Genomic DNA, 19104 nt, shown 5'->3' on the forward strand with positions numbered 1-19104 from the left:
GTTCCTACTCTCTTATATGGAGTATCTTCTAAGTCCTCAAAGCCGAGGTGCCCTGCCCTGGCTTGTAACCAGGTGAGCTCCTCGTAACACCTTCTCAATGAACTTGATCCTGCCCTAGAAGGAGTCTCTGAAGTCTTCCCTGAAACAGTGCCTCCTCCACCACCATTTACAGGAGTGCTTATCTTGTGTCAGGTAGAAGACTCAGCATTTATAAACATTATGGCAGTGATCTTGTTATTTGAGAGTTTGGTAGTACAACAACGGGTGAGAACTCTTGAGTTCTGACAATCACTGGCCAAGAGGCTGTGTTCACTCCACCATGATTCTCTTAACTCAGGTGGGTTCTTCTTGCAGTTGCCAAGCTATTGATTTCTTCCCAGTGAATTCCTTATTGCATTCCCTGTGTTATTTGCCCCAGACCCTCACAAAGCCCTTAATGCAAAGCCAGATGGTCTCCGTAGTTTCTGCAAAGTAGTTTCCTTGATGGGTCTTCTCTTCTGCCGCCGGTTTTTTCTCCATGCACTCCCTGCCAAGGCCGACACTTCTTGGGCACCAGCTGTTCTAAGTGCATTCAGTGCATGACTGCATTATTTCATGAATCCTCTCCACCACGTGTGTGCTGGGGTCTATTAGTATCTGGAGCCTTTGCCCTTGATTCTGTCTTTCCAGCTTTCAAAACCCTCTGCATGTTTGACTCTGCCCCCTTCCATGGCCACTTATCCAGATGTGGGAGGAGCCCCTGTGCTCCTCCGCAACCAGGGTTAGTTACTCTACCCAGAAGAGCAACAAGCATGACTCCCACTGGCACCCATGGTATTAGGGTATGGAGGGACCATCATTGAAGGCCATCATTGAAGGCCTGATGAGAACAGCACTCAGGGTACAGGTCCTGCTAACTTCATAGCCAGACAATGAGACGTTATGGACCCTTCATTTAGAGGCACCAACAGGAACGACGACAGTAAGACTCCGAGAGGAGAAATGGACCAGCGGAAGCACCCTTCGTCAGTAGCTTCCATACAGAAATTTCTATGATACCAGTGAACGAATGAACAAAAACTGACCCTAAGACCTCAATTCTAGGAGACTATGAGGAGTCCAGCACAAAATTAGGCATCTAATCCTCATGAGTACAGCAGGGAGCTTATACTGGAACTTGCTGTTCTAACTGTAAGCTGTGGGGTCTGTGGGCTTCTGTGCAGAACCCCAGGTGACCACACACACCCCAGGCTCGGCAGAGTCCCGGGAGGGGATTTCCAGATGTGGTCCTCGGCTGTTGTATTTGGTCTTTGTTTACAGCGGCCCAAGGCAGGTCAGACCATCTCTTCGCTTATCTAACTCAACTAAGCAGTTCCCTCAAGCATCAAATGTTCAGAAGAGTGAATGAAGGCTCACCCGGGTGCACATCTTCTCTGGGAATCATATAACCACAAGCTCTTCTAGAAACAAAATCCCAGACAAATGTTAGGGGGTCGTGGCCTTGACCTAGGTTCCCTGAGCTCAGATGAGACTAAATTTAATTGCAGCAGTTTGATCTGAATTGGGCTTGATAAAGACTGCTTACTGATGATGATGATGACGATGATATAATATAATTATCATCATGATAATATTTATTAATCTGTGGAATATATTTATCTGCAGTGAGGTGTTCCAGAATATATAATATAAAGGAGCATGTAGATTACAGTCAAGAAAACAAGCTTAAGAGAAAAGCAAAATTCCAAGCAGGGTGCAGAGAATAAAAAAAGGGAAAGATGTGCATAGAACTACATGTCAAACAACAGAAAACCATTTTTTATTTGACAGAGGGAGAGAGAAAGAGAGAGATCACAAGTAGACAGAGAGGCAGGCAGAGGGAGAGGGGGAAGCAGGCTCCCTGTCTAGCAAAGAACACCATGTGGGGCTTGATGCCAGGACCCTGAGATCATGACCTTAGCCGAAGGCAGAGGCTTAACCCACTGAGCCACCCAGGTGCCCCAGAAAACCACTTCCCATACATGGGAACCAAGGGCTGCAGGGGTGATGGGCAGCTGCTCTCAGAGGAAGAAGGAAGAATTTTCATTCTTGACTTGCGTCTTTTGAATTGTGAACCACTGGACTGCATTATCATTTTTTTTTTTTTTTAGAAGATAGTGATCCAAGTCACATACTATAGGATTCACCCCTTTAAAGTATACGATTCAGTAGATTCTGTGTTCACAAAGTTGTGCAGCCATCATCACTACCTAAATCTGGAACATGTGCATAATTCACATCAAATTCAGTACCCATTGGTGGCCATTCACCGTTGCCTCTCCTCTAGCCCCTGACAACCAGGAATCTCCTTTCTGTCTCTGTGGATCTGCCTATCTAGGTATTTCGTACGAATGTGATCTTTTGAGACTGGCTTCTTTTACTTAGCATAATGTTTTCATCACATGCCACCCCTGTTTTTGTATACAGTTGCACTTCAATCCTGAGTAATATGTTTCTTTTTCGGTTAGTTGGTGGACATTTGGGTTGATTTGACCTTTTGGCTATTATAAATTCTGCTACTATGAGCATTCATGTACAGGTTTTTGTGTGAATATCTTTTCAATTCTTTTAGATCCATATGTAGGAATGAAATCACTGAGTCACATAGTAACAATATGTTTATAATTTTGAGGACCTGCCAAACTCTTTTGCAAAGAGGCTACACTCATTTTACATTTTCTAGCGATGTACTGAGGAATACACATTCTCTACAGTCCTTGTGTTTCTCTCTCTTTTAATTGTCTTAGTGGATATGATGTGACATTTCCTTATGGTTTTGACTTACATTTATCTTCTGACTAATGATGTTACAAATTTTGGGGGGGGTATTTCTGGGTGGCTCAGTCATTGAGCGTCTGCCTTTGGCTTAGGTCATGGTCCCAGGGTCCTGGGATCTAGCCCCAAGTCAGGCTCTGCTGGGAACCTGCTTCTCCCTCTCCCACTCCCCCTGCTTGTGTTCCCTCTCTCTCTCTGTCAAATAAATAAATCTTAAAAAAAAAATACTTTTCATTTGTTTTTTATATATCTTCTTGGGAGAAATATCTATTCAGACCCTTCCTCCATTTTTTTGTTGGGATATATACATATATAAAAAAGATTTTATTTATTTCACAGAGGGAGACACCGTGAGAGAGGGAACACAAGCAGGGGGAAGTGGGAGAGGGAGAAGCAGGCCTCTCACGGAGCAAGGAGCCCAATGCAAGACTCAATCCCAGAACCCTGGGATGGTGACCTGAGCCAAAGGGAGACGCTCAAGGACTGAGCCACCCAGGCGCCTGGGATATTTATCTTTTTATTGTTGAGTCATAATAATTCTTTATGTAATCTGGATGCTAGACTCATCATATATCCAAATGATTTGGAAATGATTTTGCAAATATTTCTCCCATTCTGTGAGTTTTCACTCTCTTGACTGTGTCCTTTGAAACACTAAGGATTTTAGTTTTTATGAAGTTAAATTTATCTATTTTTTTCTTTAGTTGCTTATTCTTTTGGTGTCCATTGCCTAATTAAATAAAGATCACAAAGACTTACACGTATATTTGCTCTTAAAAGATTTACAGTTTTAGCCTTTACATTAGATCTTCGATCTCTTTGGAGTTAATTTTTGTATATGGTCTGAGGACGAGGTTTAACTTCATTCTTCTGCATGTAGATATCCAGTTGTTCCAGCACCATTTGTTAAAAAGACTATTCTTTTCCCATTTGTTTTGGAGCTCTTCCGGCATATCAACTGACCATGAATACATGGGTTTATTTCTAAACCATAAACTCTATTTGATTGGTTGATACATCTATCCTTATACTAGTATCACATAGGACTAGTTTATGATGATTATGATGGCAGTTTTGTAGTAGGTTTTCAAATCAGCAAGTACAAATCCTTTAACTTTATTCTCTTAAAGATCATCTTGGCTAGGGGCACCTGGGTGATCTAGTAGGTTAAGCATCTGCCTTCAGCTCAGGTCATCAACCTCAGTCCTGGGATCGAGCCCCACATTGGGCTCCCTGCTTAGCGGAGAGCCTGCCTTTCCCTCTCCCTCTGCCTGCCACTCCCCCTGCTTGTGCTCTCTCTCTCTCTTTCTTTGTCAAATAAATAAATAAAATCTTTTTTTTTTAAAAGATCATCTTGGCTACTCTGAGTTCCTTACATTTTCATATGAATTTTAAGTTTAGCTTGTCAGTTTCTCCAAAAAGTCAGCTGAATTTTTGTAGGGATTGCATTTAACCTGTAGATGTGTTCTGTCGGTTTAGAGAAAGCCTGTCTGTTCCTAGTTTGTCAAGTGTTTGTCATGAAAGGGAGCTGGATATTGTCAAATGTTTTGTCTTTTTTTTTTTTTTTTTAAGATTTTATTCATCTGAGAGAGAGAGAGAGAGAGAACACATGAGGGGATGGGGCAGAAGGAGAGGGAGATGCAGACTCCCCACCAAGCAAGGAGCCCGATGTGGACTTGGTCCCAGGACCCTGAAATCATTACCTGAGCCAAAGAGAGATGTTCAGCTGCCTGAGCTATCCAGGTGCCCTCATCAAAGGTTTTCTCTGTGTTAGAGAAGATCGTGTAGATTCTGTCCTTTATAAAATATTAATGTAGTGTGTTATAGTGATTGATTTATGTATACTTATCCAAACTTGATTCCTGGGATAAATCCTACTTGGTCCTCTTTGGATAAATGCTTCTTATTTATTGTTGGATTCAGTTTGCTAGTATTTTATTGAGGTCTTTTGCCTTCATATTCATAGAGATATTGGTGTATAGTTTTTTACAGATGTCTTGTCTGATTTTGGCATCAGGGTAATATTGGTGTGACAGAATGATTTGGGAAGTGTTCCTACATCTTTCATTTTTCAGAGTTGTTTGTTAAAGATTTGCATCATTTCTTCTTTAAATGTATGGTAGAATACAGCAGTGAAGCCATCTGGTCTTGAGGTTTTTCTTGTGGGAAACTTTTTGATTTCTAATTCAATCTCTCTTCTTGAGATATATGACATAGGCTGATACAAACCAAACTATAGTTTATGTCTTCCTAGGAATTAGTCCATGGCGTCTGTGTTATCCAATGTGTTGATGTTGATTTATTCACAGTATTTCTTACACTTGATTTTGTTTCCTTAAGGTTGGTAGTAATGGTCCCTCTTTTATTCCTGACATTAGTAATTTGAGTACTCTCTTCTTTTCCTAGTCAATACAAATAAAGTTTTGTCAGTTTTCATGATCTTTTCAAATAACTAACTTTTGGTTTTGTGATTTTCTTTATTGATTTCTTATTCTTTATTTCATTTATTTCTGCTCCAAATTTTATTGTTTCCTTCTGCTTGCTTTGGGTCTTTTGTTGTTGTTTTTAGATTCTTATGGCAGAAGATTAGATTATTGATTTACAAGTTTTCTAGGCACTGCTTTTGTTGCATCCCATAAATTTTGGTATGCTTTCACTTTCATTTATCTCAAAATATTTTGCATTTCTCTTCATTTCCTTTTTTTTGACATGTTGGTTTTTTTTTCCAAGTGTCTTGTTTAATTTCCCCATTTTGTGAAGTTTCCAATTTTCCTTCAGTTATTGCTTTTATGTTTCATTCCACTGTGGTCAGTGAAGATACATCGGTGATTTCAGTCCTTTTAAATTTGCTGAGACATGTTTTATGGTCTCACATACAATCCAACCTGGAGAGTGTTTCCTGTGTATTAGAGAAGAATACATATTCAGCTGTTGCTGAGTGGAGTTTTCTATAGATGTCCGTTAGATCTAGTTGGTTTATAGTGTTGTTCAAGTCTTCTGTTTCCTTGCTGGTCAACTGCGTGGTTGTTCTATCCATTATTAAAAGTGTGGTTATTGAAGATTCCAACTTTAATTGATGAATTATCTGTTTTTCCATTTCTGCCAGTTTTTGCTTTTGGGGTTATGCTGTTAGGTACATATATGTTTATATAGTTATATCTTCTTGATAGATTGATCTTTTTATTACTATAAACTGTCCTTTTTTGTCTTTATTAATAATTCTTATCCTAATGTCTGTTTTATCTCATATCCCATTAGCTATTCAGCTCTCTTTTGATTACTGTTTGCATGATATATCTTTTTTCCACTTTTTACATTCAACCTGTTTATGTCTTTCAGCTTAAGTGTGTCTCTTGTACATAGCACACAGTTGGATCATGTTATTTTTTAAATACGTTCTGCCATTCTCCATCAATTGAAATGTTTGATCAAGGTACACTGAATATAATTAGTGATAGGATAGGGTTTGCAACTACTATTTTGCTATTTGTTCTCTATATGTCTGATGTCTGTTTTGCTCCTCGGTTCCTCCATTATTATCTTCTTTAATGCATCCTTAGAGTTCATGGGTGAATTTTTGGATGTGTAGTATAATGTTTTTGACAAGACTTAAGAAGTTTACAACATTAGGCATCAGGGTGGTTCAGTCAGTTGAGTGCCCAACTCTTGGTTTTGGCTCAGGTCATGATCTCAGGGTTGTGGGATTGAGCCCCACATCGGGCTCTGTGCTCAATATGGAGTCTGCTGAAGTTTCTCTCTCCCTCTACCTCTGCCACCACCCCCCACCCCGACTTGCATGCTCTCTCTCTCAAATAAATAAATAAATAAATCTTTAAAATAAGTTTTCAACATTATTTTTTCAGCTGTTTTTTCCGCCCCTTTCTCTTTTTCTGATCTTTCTGGGACTCCTCATTTTGTGTATTTTGGTATGTTTATTGGTGTTCCACAGGTCTCTGAGGCTCTGTTTATTTTTCCTCATTCTTTTTTCTTTCTGTTTTTTAGTCTGGATAATTTCAATGACCTCTCTTCAAATTTGCTGATTCTTTTATCCACCTGTTCAGATATGCTGTTGAGCCCTATTAGTAAATTTTTAATTCCACTTACTGTAGTTTTCAGCTCCAAAACTTTAATTTTTTTTCTATTTCTACCTCTTTATTGATACTCTCTGTTATGTGAGACATCATTCTTATATTTCCCTTTAGTTCTTTAGACATGGCTCCCTTTAGCTCTTTGAAATAAATATAAGATTTTGTCTAGTTAAGTCCTATATCTGGGCTTCCTTAGGGATAGTTTTTATTGATTTCCATTGGTTACTTTTGTTTTCCTTCATACAGATCGTATTTTTAACTTCTTTGTATGTCATGTAATTTTTTTGCTGTTGAACAGCAGATATTTTAAGTAACACAAAATAGCCATTCTGGAAATCAAAATTCTCTGTTCCACTCCCCAGGGTTTGTTGCTGTTGCTGTTTGTTCAGTGACTTTTCTGATGTAATCCTGTAATCCTACACAGTCTTCGTCCTATGTAGGTACTGAAGTCTCTGCTTGGTTAACTTAATGGTCAGCTAATGAGTAGACAGAGATTTCCTTAAAGGTCTAGGACCAGTAAGTCTCCCAGTCTTTGCCGAAGTGCTCTGTAAGCATGTCAGGGTATACCTTCCACACTCAGCCAAGCAGTTAACAACTCTAGTTTGGCCTGTGCTTGTGTAGAATACCAAGGTTGCCAGAGGTGAGAGGTTAGCCCCTTCTTGATTTTTGCCTGAGTATATACACAGCCCTGACTATATGCAGAGTCTTACTCATCTTCATGGCCTTTTGAGATTCCCCCCCAAAATAGGTCAGAGCTTTTCAAAGTCCCTAGGGACATCTCATTTCCCAGTTTTTACTTAAAATTTTTGGGTTAACTTACCGTTTGCCCCAACTAGTATCCACAGCCTCCAGCATTTGTGAAGTTGAACAATTGCCTCTAAATGTTTTTAACAAATGCACTAGAGGAAATGGCTTTTCACACTGAGCAAACTTCAAGTCAGATCAAATGACAGATTTTCAAGTGGGGTCTTCCAGAGAACCACCAGATTGGTTTTTTTCCATGATTGGAAGCTGTTGGTTTTCAGTGCTACCATGTAGTTAAAGAGAGGGTGGTAGGTATGGGGAGAGTTAGAATGCCACTGAGCTCACTGTTCTTAGTGAGCTCAACTGTTCAACTGTTTTGCTTGAATAAACATTCTCTGGATGGCTGCAAGCCTTTGATTAATTTCCAGAGTTCTAAAAAAGGTGATTCTAAGTTGTTGTTGTTTTTTTTAATCAGTTTTAGGGCGCCTGGGTGGCTCAGTGGGTTAAGCCTCTGCTTTCGGCTCAGGTCATGTTCTCAGGGTCCTGGAATCGAGCCCCACATTGGGCTCTCTGCTCAGCAGGGAGCCTGCTGCCCCCCTCCCGGCCTGCCTCTCTGACTACTTTTGACCTCTCTCTCTGTGTCAAATAAATCAATAAAATATTCTTTAAAAAATTAGTTTTATTATTAATTTATAAGAGAATAGAATTTTCAAAGGTCCTTACTGCATGTTTTTTGCTGAAAGTCACCAGATTGCATTATCTCTTCTAATACTGTATAAATTAAATTTAAATTTAAAATTTAAAAGGGCTTAAAATGATGCCTGGTCCATATGAACAGACTCTGTGGGTTTTAGAGTCAAGTGACCGATATGCCTTTTCTGAACATCTTTGGCTGCTCTCATGACCTCCAGTGCCTCTTACATTAGCACGCCTGTGTCCCCACACACCAGTCTGGATGCTTGCCAAGTAGCACCAAGCCTGGGACGATGCCTCCACTCAGCTGTAAGTTATCAAACCCTCACAGAGAGTAAAATCCTCCGAGAATTTACTGTAGAAGAGTTCACCACACATTCACACTCAAGACAGTCAAGAAAATTTCACAAACAGACCCTTTCATGAGAGGGGCACTGTCCTAATTGTTAGCAGGCTTGGAATTTTCCATGCACTATGGCCTGCAATGTTGATGCTGCAGGGTTATGGGGTTGTGGGATAATGATGCTCATTCTTTGGGAGCTGGGTACTGAGGAGGCCTTCAGGGTTCACTTTCTAATTCCTAGTCCACATCTTTCAATTATTTCACTACTTTGATGCACATGCATTATATCAATCCAGAAAGCACTGTACAAGGGGAGCTTTGAGGCCAACTCAAGCCCTTCTTGTGAAGGATGCCCTCTCAACCCCAGCCAAGTATTCCTTCTTTGAGAAAATTCAGCCTGCCAAAAGACCTGCATTGATTATTATTAATTTTTTTCAAATCAGTGTTTATCGATTCATGTGGATTGTATCACCTATACATATTTTTATGGAACCGAAGAAAACCTACTGAGGTTTCCGTCCAGGATAACCAGGAATTGGGGCACCTGGCTGGCTGGCTCGGTTAGTAGAACATCCAACTCTTGATCTCAGGGTTCTGAGTTCAAGCCCCACATTGGGAGTAAAGCTTCCTTAAAAAAAAAAAAAAAAAAAAAGATAGCCAGGTCTCTCGCAAGCTTTGAAGAAAGAATTATGGCAGTAAGCTGTACCACATTCTTAGGGTTAAGTCACATTTTTCTAAGAGGTGTTATTTTCAGTGCAGTATTTCAAACGTACATGAAAATGAACCTAGCCCCAAGATCTGTCCACCGGCGGCCTTTCTTTTATGTCACCCTCGTATGGATGTCATCACCCACTTCACAACCTATGCCTATATTATCTAGAAGCCAATTTCAGTCTATAGATAATTTTGTTTGTAAAACATTTGGTGCGTATCTCCAGAAGATAAGTGTTCTTTCTTTTGTGGCAGCTTTATCAAAGTGTAATTGCCACATAATAAACTGTACATAATTAAAGCGTATATTTGAGAACTTTTGACATATTTACACATCTCGGAGACTATCATCATAATTTAGATAATGAACATATACATCACCCCCAAAAGTTTCCTTCTGCCACTTGGTAGTTCCTCTTTCCAGCTTTTCAACCCTCTGCCCCCAACAGGCAACCACCAATCTGCTTTCTGTTACTGTGAAGTATTTGCATTTTTGAGAATTTTACGTAACTCGAATCATAGTGTGTATGTACTTTGCCTGCCTTCTCTTATCCAGCACAATTATTCTGAGATCCCATCATGTCTCTATGTGTCCTTTTTATTGTTGAGTACCGTTCCATTGTATTTCTGGGTCACAATTTGTTAATCGTTCCTCTCCACGGGGTGCATTTGGGTGGTTTCTTGTTTCTGACAATTTCAAGTAAAACTATTATGAACATTTGAGTGCCAAGTCTCCGGGTGAATATACGCTTTCATTTTTTTGTGGAGTGAAGATGACTGGAGTGGAATGGCTGAGTCATATGGTAGATATATTTTTAACTGTTTAAAAAAACTGACAAAATGCTCTTCAAAGTGGTCATACTAGTTTCCATTCTCACTAACCGTGAATGAGTGTTCCGGTCGTTTCACACCCTTGCAAACCCTTGGTGGGGTCAGTCCTTTTCATTTTATCCACTCTGGTGGGTGTTCAGTGGTATCTCATTGTGGTGGTAATTTGCATTTCCCTAATGACTAATGATGTTGACTTCAAGTGTTATTGGCTATTCCGAACATTCTTTGGTCAATTATCTGTCCGTTTTAAAAAATATGTTGTTTGTCTTCTTATAAATAACTTCTCTTTCATATCGTAGATACAAATCCTTTGTCATTTAGATGTTTTGCAGATATTTCCTCTCAGTCTGCCGCCTTTCCTTTTCATTCTTATGTCTTTTGAAAAGCAAAAGTTTGGGGCGCCTGGGTGGCTCAGTGGGTTAAGCCTCTGCCTTCAGCTCAGGTCATGATCTAAGGGTCCTGGGATCAAGCCCCGCATCAAGCCCCACATTAAGCCCTGCAGCATCGGGCTCTCTGCTCAGCAGGAAGCCTGCTTCCCCCTTTCTCTGCCTGCCTCTCTGCCTACTTGTGATCTCGCTGTCAAATGAATGGATAGGATCTTTAAAAAAAGAAATGAAAAGCAGAAGTTTATTTTTTATTTTGATGAGATCCAGTTAATAAATTATTTCTTTTGTGATGTTTGCTTTATTGGTTGAAGGTAACAAATCGGTGCCAAAACCAAGGTCACTAAGTTTTTCTGTATTTTCTCCTAGGAGTTTTATGGCCTTAGCTCTTACATTGATGTCTATGATCTAGTTTTGAATGAATTTTTTTATCTGATGTGAAGTGAGGATTGAGTTTCTTTCTTTGAAGAAATCTTATGTTAAAGAAATCTGCCTATCCCGATCCTGAATTCCTCTGACCACTGAAGCTTTCTCACGTTAACAAGCAGAGTAACTAGCATCTTGAGGAACACAGTCCAGGAGAAGCTGCTTTAGAAAACACAAAAGTTTGGCAAGAGGATCTTTGCTTTTGTGAAAATACCTTCGGCACCGTCCGGGTCCATCATTTTATATTTCATTTACATTCCACGTTTCTTTTTTTTTTTTTTTTTTTAAAGATTATTTATTTATTTGACAGAGAGAGAGAGATCACAAGTAGGCTGAGAGGCAGGCAGAGAGAGAGAGGGAAGCAGGCTCCCTGCCGAGCAGAGAGCCCGATGCGGAGCTCGATCCCAGGACCCTGAGATCATGACCTGAGCTGAAGGCAGTGGCTCAATCCACTGAGCCACCCAGGCGCCCCTACATTCCACGTTTCTATGTTTCGGGTTTCTCGCGGTCTTATAAACATTTCGGGGAAGGAGAGTGTGATTTTTGTCCTTTTGAATCCTTGCCCCCCTGCCTTCCATAGCACAGCATTCACAGTAAACACGCCATAGATATCCAAGTGGGACTAATGAGTTAATGCAGATACTGCGACAAGGTCAAAAAACACGTGGGAAGGGGACTTACGCGCCAGGCCCGGTCCTCGGTGCTGGGGACACAAGAATTAGGAAGCTGGGACGCTGTCTGGAGCTTTCCATCCCGTGGGGACGGTCTAGCCGAGAGCCGCACAGCGGAGGGACCTCTGCCTGAGACATTGAGTCATCCCCAGAGCCCGTTTTTCTTGTAGCTAAAACTTGTCCTGAAAACCTGAGTGGAGGCACCACGTTTGAGACACTTTCTTGCCGCTGGGAAGCCCTCACCTTTTCTCCAAGGCTAGGAAAGGTGCCTTCTCTACACTGGCCCATGCTGGGTCTCCTTCAAGACCCGTCGGCTGTTGAAGCGAGCGGCAAGCGTGAAGGACCAGGCACGGAGAGATCAAGGCTCGCCCTCCGGATCCACCTGGGGGTGTACCTGGAATGGCGCACAGAATTTCTGGCACCGTCCGAACGACTTTTTCTTTATTTTAAAAAGTGTGTTGAATTGGCTTAAGTGACGGTAGGAGCCTGTAAGGGGACTCCCTGCGCCACGAGCTCGGCCTACAGGGCCAACACTGGCCTTTGAAGGAAGAAAAAGGCCCTGCAGACCAAAAGGACAACGGCGAGGGGGAGGCGGCCCCGGGCGCGCACTCCAGGGACCAGCGAATAAACCATCCTTGGGTCCCCTGAGACAGCTCTATGAAAATGGGGGACAGGTACCCAAAGAAAACCACCACCAGAGGAATTTTAATGGGAGCGGGGTTGGGGGGGGGTGTATACCCTGCTGAGGGTAATTAGGCAGAGGTAGCCTCCTCTGATTCAGAAGCAGCAGGAAGCGCCCTCCCTCAGCCGGCTGGAGGGTAAGGTTACCCCCCTGCGCCTCGGGTACCTGGGAAACCGGTCTTACCGGCTTCTGTGGGGTCAAAGGGCAGCCTTCCCAGCAGGCTGCCTGGCTCTCTGGAGGCTCTGGCCCACCTCCCCCCACTCCCCACCTCCCCCCACAGGACCGGGGGCGGAAGTTGCAGCAGACCGGGCTCCTGGGTCACTCCCCAGAGTGCATTTTCATTCCCCACCAGGAGCGTGAGCGCAGAAAAAATGCAAACGTGGCCCAGCCAAGCGCTCGTCCCAGGGCAGGAGCAGCAGCATCTGGGCTCTCGTGGGTTCCGACGCTGGAAGCTACTGAATTTACATGTAACAAAGACCCAAGTGCAGACCGAATTTCAAAGCCCAGGGTCTGGGCCGGAGCTAGGAGGCCTTCTCCCATCAGATGGCTTTGTTTTGCTTTTCCGCTGCATATGGGCCTTAGAATTTGCCAAGAAAGGTTACAGAGGCTGAGATTGTTTAGTTTGGAGATGAGAAAGCGCAAGCATGACTTAACTACTGTGTTCAGATATGCAGAGGCATTTATTACAAGGAGGGAACGGCTGTTTTTCTGACACTGCGCGTGGAGAGAGCTGGGTTGGAACCCCAAAGCAGGCCAGCCCTCTGGGTCCTCCCTGGGACTGCCCTGCAGAGAAGAGGTGCTCCTTGCCATAAAACCCCAGGAGTCCACCCTGGGACTGCCCGGTGGAGAGGAGGTGCTGTTTGCAGTAAAACCCCAGGATCCACCCCCTACCCCTTGAAGGTTAGGGCTTAGTGATGTTTGAGGAAGGGAGTCCCAGTATCTGTTTTAGGTAAGGTCAGTGGGTCGTGCACGGTCCTGGCTGGCAGCCAGGACCTCGAGTCTATGACAAAAAAAAAAAAAAAAAAAAGAACTGGCCACCCCCAGATATGTTTCTATGGCACAAGGATTATTTCGAGCTGGTTTTTTAAAAAAAGAAAAACTCTAGCAGACTCCGGAGAAGCTCTGAAAACCAAATAGAAGTTAGCCTTTTTGTAAAGGCATTTACATCTATAAGGGAAATCTCCATTTGTAAGAGGGCCTCTCTGTCCCGGAAGAGGGGGTTGACTCCATTTCTAAAGACCCTTCTGGATGGAGAAGGATGTACTCCACCTGCATGACAATCACGCCCTCCGAGGCTGCGCTTGCCTAACCCCCCCCCCCACCGCCCGCTCTCCCACCCCGCAACATCCTCTTTTGTCTTTTAGCTGGAAATGCTGTCTAAGTTGATTCGCTTGGGCCATGTCGGGGAGTAACTCAGTCTTCTGGAATATCTCCCAGGTGTACGGGAGGTATACCTCCCGGCTTACAGGTTACTTTCTTCTGTTAATCTTTTATGACAGAGGGTCTCAGTCAACAACCTAGGAGAGAAGGAAAATGATTTCTCCTCTCCCAACCGAGGCACGGTGGGACCCTCAGCCTCATTGCCCGTCCGCCTCTGCCTCTGACCGAGGGCAGTTCCCGGTCCCCACCTTTGCCAGGCAGACCAGAGAAGGGAGGCCTTGTTCATGGCTGAGGGGCTGGCCGGACAGTTCCAAGGCAGAGGCTGGCGCTGAGCTAAAAGACTAAATGGTAGAGGTGGGGGGCATGGAAGTGTGCGGTTGAGGGGGAGAATGGGGAATTGAAGAGGAACCCCGAGTGGCCCAGGAAGCTGGTGCGGACAGAAGGAAGGGTCACAGACTTCTGGTCAGTGAAGACGTCTGGTGAGCCAATGAGAAAGGACCTCAAATGATGGAAATGCTTCCTAGGGCTCGCTAGCAATGCAATGGATGCAGTCTACTGCCCCTCACCTTTGAGTTCCTCTTCCGTACAAGGCTAGTGACAGACAGTTGTTATGCCTTAGCCCAAAGTAGTTCCAGATCCTTCCTGAGAGTGAGTTTTGGCATGGATGGAAGGGGGAAGAGTTATGTGGAGAGGGAGTCTCTCTCCCCTTGGCTGGTGCCATCACTGTGGCGACCTGTAGAGGCTGAGAGACAGCGGACTGACCCCAGGAGGCTGCCGTGCCCCCCACAGGACAGCCCAGAGTTTCAGTTTGGTCAGAGGGGAGCCCCCGCTCTCCAGCAGACAAATGAGGAGCAAAGATTCTGTCCGCGGGGTTAGGAGCTGCCCTGCAGTCAGGCCCGAGTGCCTGGCAAGTGGTAGGGAAGGCAAGTATGGGGATGAAAAGTGAGTTCCAGATCTCTGTGATATGAGCAGAGGGGCTGCCGGTGGGGGGAGGGGAGACCAGTGAAGGAGCAGGTGGACCACTTGGGGGGCCAGGCTGAGGGGCTGTGGTTCAGTTCTAAGCAGTCCACCCCTCGTCCAAGTTGCAAGTCAAGTGCCCTCCTCCCCCACCCCTGCCCACACCCCTCTGGTAGGCTCTTCTGCAGGGGGTATTGAACACTGGGGCAGATGGCTGTTTACGTTGGGTCTGCCTTCTCAAATAGAGATCCCTTGAGACTGGTCATGTCTGGGCTCTCTCTGGGACTCGTGTTGTGACTGGGTTCCGAACCCATGATCTCAGCTCTGATTGGTTCTCAGATTCTCATCCCACATAGTCAACTGCCTGTTGAGTATCCCCAGAGAAACTGTCTTCTCTTTCCAATTTGTTCCTGTCCCGAGGTTTCTGCTTGGAAATCTCCCAGGCCCTGGATCAAGTCTTCCCCGTCCTGTCTCTTACTGCCCCTGGCACACCCTGGTGTCTCCCTCCACAGTCCCTCTCCCCTGTTTCGACTGGTCCACCCCCGCCAGAGCAGTGTTCTGTCCTCCCTTCGCGCTGTGGGAACACGTCCCTTCTCCCACCAGAAACTTGTCTCCCGTAGCCCCGCTCTGGAACTCAGTTCGAGTGTGGCTCTGACGGTGTCATTGTCCTGTTTAGACACAGCTGTGGCTCCCACCACCTGCCAACCAGAGATCCGGCCTCTGTGTTGGGCAGCGCGGGCCCCACCTGAGTTCCTGGAGAGGATCGCCTGCTGCAGCCTCCTGCAAATGTTTGGAGTGGCCTCTGAGGAACCCCCACAGTTATGCTTCATTTCTTCCCTCTGTTTCCCCACCCGGGAAGTCCCCACGGGGACCCCTGCCAGCCTCTCATGAGCCAGACCTTCCCACCGTGTGTTCAGGGGCACATGACACCTGGTGCATGACGTCTTCCCTGATCTTCCCACAGGAAGGGAACCCTGATCCTTGACTTCCACAGCCCCTCTGCTGAGTCTGTCCCTGTGCTCAAGGCTATGGTGCCCCACCCTGTAAGGAAGGACTTGTATTGTGGGCAGCCTCCTGCCATGGCTCCTTCAGGGATTGCCTCCGACGTGTAGAGAGCCAAGATCAGACCCCTTCCACAGGGGATAAACGCAAGCCCATTGGAGCCCAATTTAGGACAACTCTGAAGGGTCATTTTAGCTTGAGGGTTCCCTTTGGCGTCAGCTGAGTTTCTTAGCCCCAAACCACTGGGCTAGTCTCTCATCACCTGTTTCTGCTTCCTCCCCTCCTTCCACAGGTGTCGGTCCCGAGAACACCCCATAGTTTAGCGGGGCTGCCTGCTAAACCCTTGTTCTCGGTTGAATTTTGTCCCCCTCAGAATTCCTATGTTGAGGTTCTAACTCCCAGAAACTCAGAATGTAACCCCATCTGGACATAAGGTCTTCGTGAGTTGATCAAGCTAAAAGGAGGTCATTAGGGTTAGCCCTAATCCAACATGACCGGTGTCCTTGATAAAAACAGGACTCCTGGACTTAGACACACGTTGATCAGACTTCTGCCTCCAGAACCATAAGACAATACGCTTCTCTGCTTCAAGCCATCCAGTGTGTTACTATGTTTTGGCAGCCACAGCAAAGTAATGCAGTCTCCTTCTCAGAGTCCATCGCCCATGGAGCCCACCTTCCAACCTTGTGTGTATCCGGAGTCAACTTGACCCTATGACCTCAAAGGCTGGCTCCGTGAAGGGCAAGGTCCGCCTCTTCTTCCTAAGCGTTGTACCTCCAGTGCACATAGTAGATACTCAATTATTAATGTGATGACTGCTTGAGGGTCCAGGGAAAGAAAGCTTTATAAATCACCGTTTTTCACATCTTTGCCTTTAATTGAGTAATTAGTGTCTTTCCTGGTGGTTTTATGGGAAATGGGCCATTAATTAGACATAGGTCCTGTCCTCAGACCACTTTCACTGCGTTAGAGGAAGTAAGACCTGCACACGGGGTCCCAGCTCGTGTTGAAAGGGCTGGCGCCCCAAGAAAGGGGGAAGACACCGAAGGAAGTGGCAGGAGGAGCAGAGGTGGCTTTTAGCCCGGGATGGAGGGGCTGGCCCTTGAGGTGGAGAATGCAGGGTGGAGGGAAGGATGGTACTGTGCCAGGGGCTAGGATCCATCTAGGAATAAAACAAGCCAGGAGTCCGCAGGGCAGTCAGATGGATAGCTGTGGTGAGTAACGTGATGGGAGGGCGCCAGGTCTGGTGGGAGCCTCAGCCTGGCTTTCCAGCATAAATTACTCTAACACATAAAAGTTTCTCACCCTCTTCCCCTGAACTTGGTGATTTGGGGGGGAATTTTTCTTTGCCAGTCCATGTAATTTTGCAAGTTCATCCATTGGACCATTGTTTTTTGTTTTTGTTTTTTTTTCCCCTGGAAGGGATTTCTCTCATTGCTGCTTCTTATCTTTTCAGTTAAGGGCAAAGGCAACCCCCCCACCCCACCCCACCCCCAGCCCAATCCCCACTGCTTTCATTTAACATGTCTTGCATGGTAAGGTCGGGCTGCAGCCTCCCTCACATGGTGCCTGGACACCTGTGCACTGGCTCGTTCAACCATGTGCAAACCAGAGTAATGAGCAAAATGTTCTAGACAGACTGAACCTAGGTTCCAGACCACCTCTTCCTTTTTGCCTCCTTCCCGGAGCCCCTCCACTGCTGCAGTGACAACACCTTCCCCAGGTCGTCCTTCTGATGAGGTGAGAGCACTTCTCTTTTCAGAGGTGTAGACGGAGCCGGGGAAGAGCCAACATTTCGGTCATAATCTGTGCCCTCCAGGCAGCAGGAGACCACAGATGTGGTTTCTTTCTTTCTGGAAAGCCTTTAAATGTGTGGTCCTTGAGACTATTTTATGTGTGTGTGTGTGTGTGTGTATTTTTTTAATTTTTAAAAAAGTCTGGATTCATTTATTTGTCAGACAGAGAGAGCACAAGCAGGAGGAGCGGAAGGAAGAGGCAGAGGGAGAAGCAGGCTGCCCACTGAGCAGGGAACCTGACCTGGGGTTCTATCCCAGGACCTGGACCAAAGGCAGACGCTCCACCAACTGAGCCACGCAGGCGTCCCAAGACCGTTTCAGAGGTAAGACTTTTTCCGTCCTGGGTTCTAAGACACCGACCTTCTGTATTTGCAGCATCAAGGCGGGGGGTGTGGGGGGGGTATCTCCCTGCCTTTGAAAAAGGGTGCTGTCAAGCCCGGCTTTCCACTGTCCCTGCCAGGAATTGGGGCTCACTTCCTGCATTCTTCACACGGAGATCATCTGAAACCTCAGACATCCGAGGGAGCCACACAGCAACGGGCTTTTCCTAAATCACCCTTCTTCCTTCCGCTCTCCTCTAAGGGCTGTCCACTCAATATGCTTATGGTGGGCCTGCTCTGGGCAGGGTTCTAGTGCAGGCAGCAGGGAAGTGAGGTCTCTGTTCCCAAGGAGTGTTGGGGTTGACGCCTTTTAGAGGAGCAGGGGAAGGAAAACAGCACGAGAATTAAAATAAATTGATGGCCACCACGAGTCAGGTGCTCCTCTCAGTCTCTCAAACCCGGATCACCAGTCTGAGCCAAGGCACACCCCTTCACCAGGTGAATGGCACCGGACCCATGTGGATTTCTTGATAGTGAGATGTCAAAGATCTAGTTCTGTGTCTCCTTTTTTCCCCCAATTTTACATATATAAAAATTCAACCAGAATGCTTTCTTGCTCTAGATTTCTTTGTTTAAAAAAAATTTTTTTTGAAGATTTTATTTATTTATTTGACAGAGGGAGACACAGCGAGAGAGGGAACACAAGCAGAGGGAGTGGGAGAGGGAGAACCAAGCTCTCCTTGGCAGGGAGCCCAACACAGCTTGATCCCAGGACCCTGGGATCATGACTTGAGCTGAAGGCAGACACTTAACTGAGCCACCCAGGTGCCCCTAGATTTCTTTACCCTAAATTGGGCTCCTCTAGCAAGTCCAGCTGCTCAGTCAGGTCCCTGGGAATGGTCTCACCAGGGTTTTCCCTCCCGCGAACTGCTATGGAGGGTGGGAGGTGGTCTGAGAAGCAGCTCTTCCGTAAAATGCTGCCCTCTCCTGCCCTACCCTTGACTGACTGTCTAGTAGGTTTTCTCTGCTGGGCTGGGTCCTGGTTGGAGTCATGGGACAGCAGAGGCCAGACAACAGGCTCCCTGGGCGCCCTTGCTCCTGGTTAGAGCAGATGCTCTGGTTCCCAGTTCTGTTTTTCCTGGTTTCTGGACACAGGCCATGGCATTGCTCTGCGTTCTGTTATCTGGAACTCTCCATTCCTTTGGCTCAACCCATCTCCAGCCCTATGGCACTCCATGCGGGCTGCATTTGCCAGGTCCAGCCCCCACTGCCTGGGAAGCCTGC

This window comes from Mustela nigripes, chromosome 7 (genome assembly GCF_022355385.1).
Source record: "Mustela nigripes isolate SB6536 chromosome 7, MUSNIG.SB6536, whole genome shotgun sequence".
NCBI lineage: Eukaryota > Metazoa > Chordata > Mammalia > Carnivora > Mustelidae > Mustela > Mustela nigripes.